Source organism: Solanum lycopersicum, chromosome 4 (assembly GCF_036512215.1).
Source record: "Solanum lycopersicum chromosome 4, SLM_r2.1".
NCBI lineage: Eukaryota > Viridiplantae > Streptophyta > Magnoliopsida > Solanales > Solanaceae > Solanum > Solanum lycopersicum.
In genome coordinates, this window is record NC_090803.1 from 45314730 (window position 1) to 45326086 (window position 11357).

Sequence of the window (11357 nt, forward strand, 5' to 3'; positions counted from 1 at the left end):
GTTCGATCAGTTACAAGGTGCTTGTACCTTCTCAAAAATCAATTTGAGATCTAGTTATCATCAATTGAAAATACGGGCAACGGATGTACCAAAGACTGCTTTTCGGACCAGGTATGGACATTATGAATTCTTAGTAATGTCTTTTGGTCTTACGAATGCCCCTGCTGCTTTCATGAGCTTGATGAATGGGATTTTTAAGCCATATCTGGATCTCTCCGTCATTGAATTCATTGATGACATACTGGTACACTCAAAGAGAAAGAAAGAACATGAGGAGCACTTGAGAATTGTATTAGAAATGTTGAGGGAGAATAAGCTTTATGCCAAATTCTCTAAGTTTGAGTTTTGGCTAGATTCAGTGTCCATTTTGGGACATGTGGTTTCTAACGATGGAGTGATGGTGGATCCTTCTAAGATTGAAGTAGTGAAGAGTTGGGCAAGACCTACTAATGTTACAGAGGTAAGGAGCTTCGTTTGTTTAGCTAGCTACTACCGTCGATTTGTCAAAGAATTTTCTTCTATTGCTTCCCAAGTGACAAACTTGACTAAGCAGAGTGTTCCATTTGTATGTTCGGACAAGTGTGAAGAATGATTTAAGAAGTTCAAGACTTTGTTGACTACTGCATCTATCCTTACCTTGCCGGTAAAGGGTAAGAACTTCATTGTTTATTGTGATGCATCCTATTCTGGTTTGGGTGCAGTGCTAATGCAAGAGAAGAATGTAATTGCTTATGCTTCGAGGCAATTAAAGGTGCATGAACGTAACTATCCGACCCACGATTTGGAATTGGCCGCAGTTGTGTTTGCATTAAAACAATGGAGACACTATCTATATGGGGTCAAGTGTGAAGTCTATACGGATCATCATAGCCTACAGTATGTCGTTACTCAGAGGGATTTGAATCTGAGACAGAGGAGGTGGATGGAACTACTGAAGGATTATGATGTAACTATCTTGTATTATCCGGGAAAAGCTAATGTTGTGGCAGATGGTTTATGTAGAAAGGCAGGGAGCATGGGAAGTCTTGCCCACTTGTAAGTTTCAAGACGCCCATTGGCTAGAGAGGTACATATTCTGGCTAATGACTTAATGAGGTTAGAAATAAATGAGAAGGGAGGATTTTTGGCCTGTGTGGAGGCAAGATCTTCCTTTCTTTACAAGATTAAGGGAAAGCAGTTTAATGATGAGAAGCTAATTCGGAATCCAGATAAGGTGTCGTGAGGGGAGGCTAAAGAAGAAAAAATCGACGAGCAAGGTGTGTTGAGAATTAAGGGAAGGGTATGTGTACCCCGCGTCGATGATTTGATTAACACTATCCTTACAGAGGCTCATAGTTCAAGATATTCTATACATCCTGGTGCAACAAAGATATTCTATACATGCTGGTCCAACCAAGATACATTGTTGATTTTGTTGCCAAATGTCCAAATTGTCAACAAGTAATGTATAAACACCAGAGGCCCGGAGGAACACTTCAGAGAATGCCCATTCCTTAATGGAAGTGGGAGAGAATTGCAATGGACTTCGTGGTTGGTCTTCCAAAGACATTGGGTAAGTATGACTCCATTTGGGTAATTGTTGTTAGGTTAACTATGTCTGCTCATTTAATTCCGGTCAAGGTGACTTATAATGTAGAGAAGTTAGCCAAAATTTACATCTCAGAAATTATTCGATTGCATGGAGTTCCACTCTCCTTCATATCAGATAGAGGTACGCAGTTTACTTCTACGTTTTTTAGGACATTGCATGCTGAATTAGGTACTAGGTTGGACCTTAGTAATTCATTTGACCCTCAGACCGATGGTCAGTCGGAGCGAACAATTCAAGTGTTGGAGGATATGCTTCGTGCATGTGTGTTAGAATTTTGTGGCCATTGGGACAACTTAGCAGAGTTTTCATACAATAATAGCTATCACTCAAGTATTAATATGGCCTCATTTGAGGCACTGTATGGGAGAAGGTGTAGATCTCCCATTGGGTGGTTTGATGAATTTGAGGTTACACCTTGGGGTACTGACCTTTTGAGGGAATCGTTAGATAAAGTGAAATGCCTTCAAGAAAAACTTTCAGTGGCTCAACGTAGGCGAAAGGAATATGCAGATCGAAAGGTTAGAGACTTGGAGTTTATGGAGGGTGAGCAAGTCTTGCTAAAGGTTTCCCCCATGAAAGGGTGATTTATATACCGTGGTTTAACGGTACAATTAATACTTTTTCCTTAAGTTTAGTGTGTCTGAAAGCCCTTTTTGTGCTAATTTTGATATAAGTTTCTCTTTGTTTTGCAGGAAATCTGTCTAAAGCTGAATGCGGAGATTTTGAGCGAAAAATGCAGAAGAGACCACCTACGGAGCTTATGACGGTTCGTTAAGCCTGTGATGGTCCGTAGGTGGCAGCGTAGAGAAGCTGCTAAAGGAAGATGGGGAAGTCTGACCAAGTGTGGGATTACGAATCTTGTGACGGTCCGTCAAGGCTACGACAGTCCGTCCTGCAGGTTTGTCGTGAAGATCAGAGAAGTGATCCCAGTACCCAGATTCCAAGAGTTGAATCTTTGCCTTTAGGCACCAGGAGTACGCAAAAAAAGACGGGCTTTCCTCAGTGCTTTCGAGAACACATGCACCGCATATTGCATCAACATCTTCTACAGATAGTTTACCAACAAAGGAGATTCCACCAAGAACTTCTATTTTGAAATGAGATCCTCGACGGACTGTTGTGCTTATGACGTTCCCTCACACTTGCCGTCGAGGGGAATGAAGAAAGAAGTAGAATAATTGCACCAACTATGCGACGACGGAGTCCACGACAGTCCATCATGACCACGACGGTCCGTCGTGTGGTACGTCGACCCAGCCGCATTTTGGCAGATTTCCAGTAATTAGAATCCTTGTTTAATTAGGTTTTTTTTTTTGATAAATAGTTCGAAAAACCTCGTTTTAGAGGTTAGACTCTGGGATATTAAACATTATATTGTTAGACTTTGTGTTTGGAGTGTTTGATTGTTAGAGATTCTTACAAGTGATTTTTGGTGATTAATCAAGCAAATTTTCAGACTTTATTCTTTCTCATTGAAGTAAGTACATGAATTCTTGTTTACCATATTTGAATATTGTGTTTATGGCTATGAGGAACTAAACTCCATAACTAGGGTTGTGGGAACCATAGGCAAATAATGAGATAAACCCTAGCTAAAATAACAATTCTAGAATCGTGTCTTGCAAGTATTAATAATTCTTTCGCTTAGAAGTCTTTTTAACTGATGATCAACGTTAGAACTTGCCTTAATGATACTTGCCGGACCAAGGAGGTAGATAATAGGAAAAGAATTATTAACATAGATTTAGTGTATACTATCTAATAGGCTATTATTGATTGGAACGAGGTAATAACTTAGTCAAATATCGAATACGATCCTTAATATAAGGTAAGGATAAGGGTTAGGAATGCAACACACGTAGCCGGACCAAGGTGCGGAGTGAGATTTTCTAGAGGCCGGACCAAGGATTTAGAAATACATAACTTATCACTTTGCATGCAAGATACTAGGAAGGAATTGTTATAGTTAGAATTATCAAGTTATGAACCTGTGGGGAACACGTAAACCCTAGTTACTTTGATTACTTGATTAAAACTCAACATTAAAAGCTGTTAAGTATCTCTTTCAAGTTCGTTAGTTATTTTTGCTCATTAGGAAATACAAACCCCCCTTTTATGCTTTTACTTTCTAAGGAAGTCATCAACCGAACAATAGTAATAACAAGTTGAAGTTAAGTCTAGACTATTTTCCTCGTGGGAACGATCCAAACCTCACTAGTTGGGTTATTTACTTGACACGACCGCTTTACTTCTCATTTGAGAAGTAAGTTTAAGCATATCAATTATGCGGTTTAATAAGCGAGCTAAGCTTAGTCCGAGGTATATTGGTCCATTTGAAGTTCTGAAGCGCGTGGGGGAGGTAGCTTATGAATTGTCCTTACCCCCAGGGCTGTCAGGAGTGCATCCGGTATTTCATGTGTCTATGTTGAAAAGATACCATGTGGATGGAAACTACATCATTCGTTGGGATTCAGTCCTGCTTGATTAGAATTTGTCTTATGAGGAGGAGCCTGTTGCTATTTTTGATAGAGAAGTCCGCAAGTTGAGGTCAAGAGAGATTGCATCCATCAAGGTTCAATGGAAGAATCGGCCGGTTGAAAAATCCACTTGGGAGAAAGAGGCTGATATGCAAGAAAGATACCCACATTTGTTTACAGATTCAGGTACTCCTTTTCGCCCTTGTTTCTTTTCTTGTGATCGTTCGAGGACAAACGATGGGTAAATTGGTATCTATTGTAACGAACTGTTTATTCGTTTTTAGCAGCAGATTTTATTTCTGAAAAAATTGGCTGAGACGACGGACCGTCATGGGCACGATGGACTGTCGAGGGGGTATCGTTCCAAAACACTTAGAATTCTGAAATTTGGGTACTGAAATCGATTCTCTGAAGTTCGTGACGAAGTGGCAGGATGGACCGTCACAGGCATGACGGACAGTCACAGACTCTTTAATAAATTGAGTCTTTGCACCTTGTGACGGAAGCAGCAGGACGGACCGTCGCAGGCACGATGGGCCGTCATCGTCTGCGTAACCCTTACTGGGTCGGATTTCTGTTTAATATTTTAAGGGGCGTTTTGGACTATTCCTGCTTATAATAATAAAGTTAGTGGTTAAATATTAATAATCCAATTTCTTGAGGGTTAAAAGAGATAACCTTAAATTAATTACTGGGTTACTTTTGTCATCTTTTATACTTAATTATATGCTAATTAGGGTAAAAGAAAAAGGGTATGAAGAAGAAAAATAGAAAGAATAGAGAGAGAAAGGGAGAAACGATCGATTGAGAGAGGAACAAGAAGAAAGCAAAGATTTTGAGGATTAGCTTGCTTGATCACAATTCTTCGGTGGAGGTAGGTTATGGTTTTTATGCTATTCGTAGTAATAGGGGGATCGGGGGTCACGAACCGACACGTAGTAATAGGGGGAACGGGTGTCACGAACCGAAACATAGTAATAGGGGGACCGGGTGTCACGAACCGACACGTAGTAATAGGGGGATCGGGTGTCACGAACCGACACGTAATAATAGGGGGATCAGGTGTCACGAACCGACACGTAGTACTAGGGGATCGGAGTGTCATGTTCCGACACAAGAGGAATAAAGAGAGTGAATCTTGAATTATGGTAATTTACTTAGATTTAATGAACCTATTTCCCACAGGAGTATGGTATGGAGGCTTGCGTCCTCATGGGTGTACTTGGCGTACTTATTAATGATTATAGTACTTGTTGTTGCTACTTGTTGAGTATTGTAGTTGATTTTATGATATTATTTGATATATACTGTTTTCTATTTTGAGATGGCCGATGATACCTACTCAGTACCTGTGTTTTGTACTGACCCCTACTTGTATGTTTTTCTCTTGTTATTTGTGGAGTGCAGTAAACGTGCCGTCGTCTTCATCTCAACAGCAACTCTAGCCAGTCTTCAGCGCGTCAGTTTTCAGGGTGAGCTATTGTTCCTAGCTCGGACTGGATTCTCTCTCATTCATGTCTTGATGTCCTTGAAGTTCGGACATGGACTATCTCTTGTATTTGTTTTAGTTTCCTAGACATTCATAGATCTAGTAATTTGAGGATAGATGTTCTTGTGATGATGACTTCCAGATTTTTGGGATAATGATAAGTTTTGAGTTTTAGAAGTTGATTATTGATTTCTTTAATGAGTTTTAAGTGTTCCGCATTATTTTCATGTTTATTATGTTTGAAATGTTGGGGTTCAGATTGGTTGGTTCGCTCACACAGTAGGATAAGTGTGGGTGCCACTCCCGGCTCGTTTTGGGTCATGAAAACTTTTGTGGGTAATTTCTCTAGCACGAGGATAGCTATGCACTCATTAAGAGTACGTAGTTAGTTATATCTTTTTTTTGGTAAGAGATAGATATAGATGTATATGCGGCCACACATATGAATGTTGGTTCGCCTGTGATAACAAGATAAAGTTACTTCTTGAGTAAAAATCACTAGTTCATGTTCCAGGCTTTAATACGACATCTAAAAGCATAAACATTTAGGGTGATAAAGAAATTAATATATATACATACCAGGATTTTAAACGAGCATATTTGTGGCAGAAAACGAAATCAATGTCCATTTGCCCTATATTATGCTACTGAAACTTTTGTAATTTAATCGAGTGGACGTATTAACCCTAATGATCATAAAAGGACCAATTTATAGGATTTCACGGAAAATGTTATTATTTTTGTGGCGCAACATGTAATCTAATAAAATGGTGAATCTATTAAATTATTAAAATAAAATAAAACTTATATGGTACAACTTATTTATGAAATGTAATTATCATATTAGTAATATTTGTAGTGTATGCTAAAAATAATTACTATTTACAGCTAATCTTTTTATTTCAAAGAAAAGTGGTAAATACACATGACTATCTACAATTTGGTTGTAACATTAGGGATTTCTTGGCTAATCTTCATTTGCTCTGTTAAATCGCGACTCATCCAAAAGAGGATAACTATTTGGTAGTTTTAAATTAGTTTTTCATGTTTAAGTGCTTTTGTTTCATTGATTTTTCTTCTATTTTAATCTTAGGCATTGTTAGGGGCGGTAATTGAGCAAATTGGATCAATTTTAGGTCAATCATAATGAGTCAAGATAACAAATGGGTCAAGATCCAATCCGAAATGAATTTGATTGGATCAATATGAATTGAGCCAACACTGGGCAGATACTGAGTCAAGGCACAACTCAACTCAATTTTTGCTAAGTTTAATTATTTTATTAGTTCTTTAAAATATTTTAGTACACAATAACGTTATTGATAAAAATATTTTATGAATATGTATAAAAAATTCATACAACTACAAAACCTCTAACTTTTTCATGGTCTGCTAAAAAATAGTAATTAAACAAGTGAAATTTAAACGCCTTACAATGTACAAAGACATTTATACTTAGGAATTTAGAATTTATATATAAACACCAAAAAAATCTTATATATACCATATAAATTTGTTGTCAATAAAATTCAAATGAATATACCTTTGCTCCTTCTAGACTCGCCCTTACACAAAAATAGTTAAAATGTGCAAATTTTGTGTCTATAATACTGAACAAATGATATCTCTTGGTATTTTCTATATCTCTTATACATAAAAATGATGATTTCCAATAATTAAAAAAGTCATATTATCAAAAAATTGAATTTGTAACTGGCCTACACAATCAAATTTAACAATTTTGAGGTATTAAATGTCACGTGCAAAAAAATTCAGTGGATTAAATTTGACAGATCAAAGTAAATTTTCAATAACTAAATATACGTGCAAATTTCTCTAAATAAATAATAACATTAATTTTTACTTTCTTTTTCCCTTAGTTTATGTGATATGTACTCTTTTTTTAGGTTGTTTCGAAAAGAAAGTACTTTCATAGTCCTATATTAATTGTTCACTTTGTTACATATAATTTTCCAATCATTTTGATCTCATTTATCCTTAAAATTATTCCTTTTTTATTTTTGTAAATGTAATCAATTTTTTAAACCTTGAGAAAAAGATTCTTAAAGTCCAAATTAATGAAATTTATCATTTTTATTTATGATTTTTTGTAAAGAGAAAAACAAATAACTAATATAAAATAAAAAAGGCATATTTTCACTCTAAATTTTAATAAAATAATTTATAATCACATTAATATCTAATATTTATATTATGATGCTCCAAAATATACATCAACACAAGAACCCCAAATTGAATGATGCTTCTTCGAGTTTCTTATTCACAAAGGAGGACGAATTATGTCCGACATAAATACTTCTCGATCTAACTTTGACTAATCCCTTAACAGGAAAAAAATTCCTACTAGCTAAAAATTAAGTTTCCACTCAATGTTTCAACCTCCCTAAGAGAAATCAACACACAACATAACTTTGAAATAAACACTCAAATTCTTAAATCATACATTATTTGAGAACAAGCATGAATGTAAAAACCATCTCGTTTACCAAACAGAGTATTCAAAACATTCACAATTCTATGTTTCCAAGCAGAATAAATCTTTTTAGTACCTTCAAAAAAAAAGGCAAAACACATCCTTACTACTCCATCAACCAAAGGTCTCGTTTCTGTTTGTATTTCCAAAACATTTTAACTATAGTTTAAGAAGGATTGTGATAACGATACTAGTCAACAAGATACACAACTTCTGCTCTAGATTATAAAAGATAGTCAATTAGATGGAAAAAAAGGGCATCTAAGATAGAATAATCAAGTAATATTGTTGTATCTTATTGAGATTGTTTTTTCTGTTCTTTTTTATAACCAAGAAGTCCTCGAGGGTCAATAGTGCACGGTTCATAACTCAGTGGATGATAGACCCGCCTCTTTACTCTTCTCTACCTATATACCAGACTTGTTATCTGCGGTAGGGTTCGATTGAGCTTGTATATATATGATTATATAGAAGCTGCATAATGAAATGGGATATGTTCTGACTGTATAGGAAAAAGACTGATTTATGAACAACTAACCCCGCCCCCACCCCCACCCCCCCTTTTCCCCTTTTTTTTGTATTTAGTGATAATTTTTCTGGGATGTGGAATTGTAACATTGAGCTTGTAGGAATAATATTGTTGAAATTCAATTTCATCTTATAATGTATATTGTATCATAATTCTCATTGAAAAATGTTGTTGAAAGGGATTATCTTTTCCATTTAAAAGGGGTATTGTTTACTAACCATTAAGATGAAGGGATTTGATGGAATTCCATTCTTTCTCACTATTCAGAACAATGTGTCAACAACGTCGTCGACTCTCATAAAACAACTGGTTGAAATCGACTATATGAATCCTCACTAATTCATTTACTCTCAACTCATGTCATGATCATATCAAATAAAAAACAATGCAGAATGACCATGAGGACCACAATGAATGTATTAAAAAGATCAATAACCAACCAAAGCATCATCCCATAGATCATTCAAAGAACAGACATTGAAAAAGATTAATCTAAAACATCCATCCAGATTCACCTATGTTCACAAACTGATGGTCTTCACAGTGGCAAATGCAAAATAACAGCCTTAGTGTTGTATCAACATTCTTTTTACGATTTCAAACATTTTAGCAAAAGATTATGATCTGATTAAACAATAGTTAAGATCAAACACGATCATAATATGGATTCTAATCTACACTATACACAACTTCTGCTTTAGATGATGTACGATGAAATTTTGTTACCTCAGCGAGTACTTTAAAAGATTTTTTATCTTCCGTTTCACAGGGCTTGGTTATCATTCTAACCAGTGTTGTAGACTTGGCCAATAGAACCTTGATAAGCTGCATTTCAGCTGCTAATCCTGTTACATCATAATCATTACTATCCTCAGGTTATTGAATGTCATATCCGAGAAACATTCAGGAATATCATCAACAGCCTCCCAGCGCACATGTTCAAAATAGTTCTTAGAAATATTAAGAAAAACCATGAGCCTTGATTTAAAATTAAAGATCATAAGAAAGTCAAATACATACAAAAAAGAGAGAGAAAAGTAAACATCATTAACAACGTCGAATTCAATTTCTTCTAAATTTGGAGAGCTTCTTTTCAAGAAAAGAGCAAAAGAAAAATCAAAGAACACTCATGTTTATGTAAGATATGTGAAGGCGTTTAAGATAGAAAAGGGCATAAGGGAGCAGGTCCAATATACACGTCCTAGGAAGAAAATGTCAAAAATCCGGATGACTCAAAGTTATGAAAATGCATGTTATGAAGCTATATTACCTGAACATACTCTTGATTCCATCAGAGATTCTCGAGAGCGGGAATAGACTCAAAAATCTTGTCAACATCGTGTTCTACCTCTACCGAACATTCTATAGGCTCATATGAAACTATAAAAAGAAGAGGGACATTCTTTAAATGTATATACTTTATATTGCCAGTGAAGATAATTGACCTCAGCTTGGGCGCACTAATTTCATTGTGATTTGTAATAGCGTCGTGTTGTAGCACCAAATGCTCAAGCAACGGGCAATGTGAGATTCTACTTCCAAGAAATTTAGAAGAAATATTGACTTCAATTAGTGCTAAGCTAATTAACTAATCAAATCTCTCAAAGACCGGATGAGGACGTATTTGACAGTCCTTGAGAAACAGATACCTCAATTGTGAACATGTAAAATATGCAGAACGCAATTCATATGACTTACTCCTAAACGGAGGTTTAAGGACAAGATGTTGAATCACATTCCTAGAGAGGAAATATATCAAGTGATATCAAGTCCTCTGTTTTTTTCCAAAGTGTTTGATCAAATTTCATATGTGAAGTGTATGCCAATTATATTCCATTTCATTGATAGGATATTTGTCCTCACAACATTTTGTAAAGGCAACCTTGTTAGAATCTAATCAATTACATTATCAGGAAAATTTCTAAGTACATCGCGGAGGTAAAAGTTGTTGTTTTCCCATTTGAAAGCATAACATCAAATGACTACTACAACAAGAATCTGAAGAAAATAAATAAGAACACAATATGAAAGGAATCTCGAAACTATCCAGTTAGAGTACACACTATCTAGTTTACTTGTGTACTGAAAAAGAGATTGTTTCTGAAAGACCAACAATTCAAGTGTATCAAATCCAAGTAAAATAACTGTTGTTTTAGTTATCAAAAACTTAGAAACTTATTATTCCTATTTCAACCTAGTAAAAATCCTTATTCCGACACAATTGAAACTCATCCATGATAGACCTACACCTACCAACACACCATGTCCTGGAAAAACATTAACCCCATCAAGTTTTAAGCAAACCCCACATCAATTTCATCATATTTAAGCATACCCAAAAAATAAAAATGCAATGTTGATATCAAAATTCTATAGAACAAGAACCATAAAAGCAGAGAGTTTGTGGTAACAGAGAAGAACAAGAACTTGAGAGAGGATGAATGTGAAGCACTCTGCTCTCTTTGTCTTCTCAAATGGAGGTGTTGGAAAAAACTAAAGAGACAAGTGTTTGAAATTATTTTATTTTGCATTAGGATGAATGTTAAATTATACTAATATAGTTTTAGTTTTTAAGTTAGTTTATTTTGTAACGAATGTTGAATGCATTTGTTATTTATGTGAATTTTATCATTTTTGAAAATTTTTAAAATATATTTAATCTTTTTTTTAAATGAACATGTAATTATAATAAAAAAATTTAAAAAAAATAAACTAAAATTGAAACTAAAAAATCCAACTTTATATGATTTGATTTAGTTTTTAGAACTAATAAAATG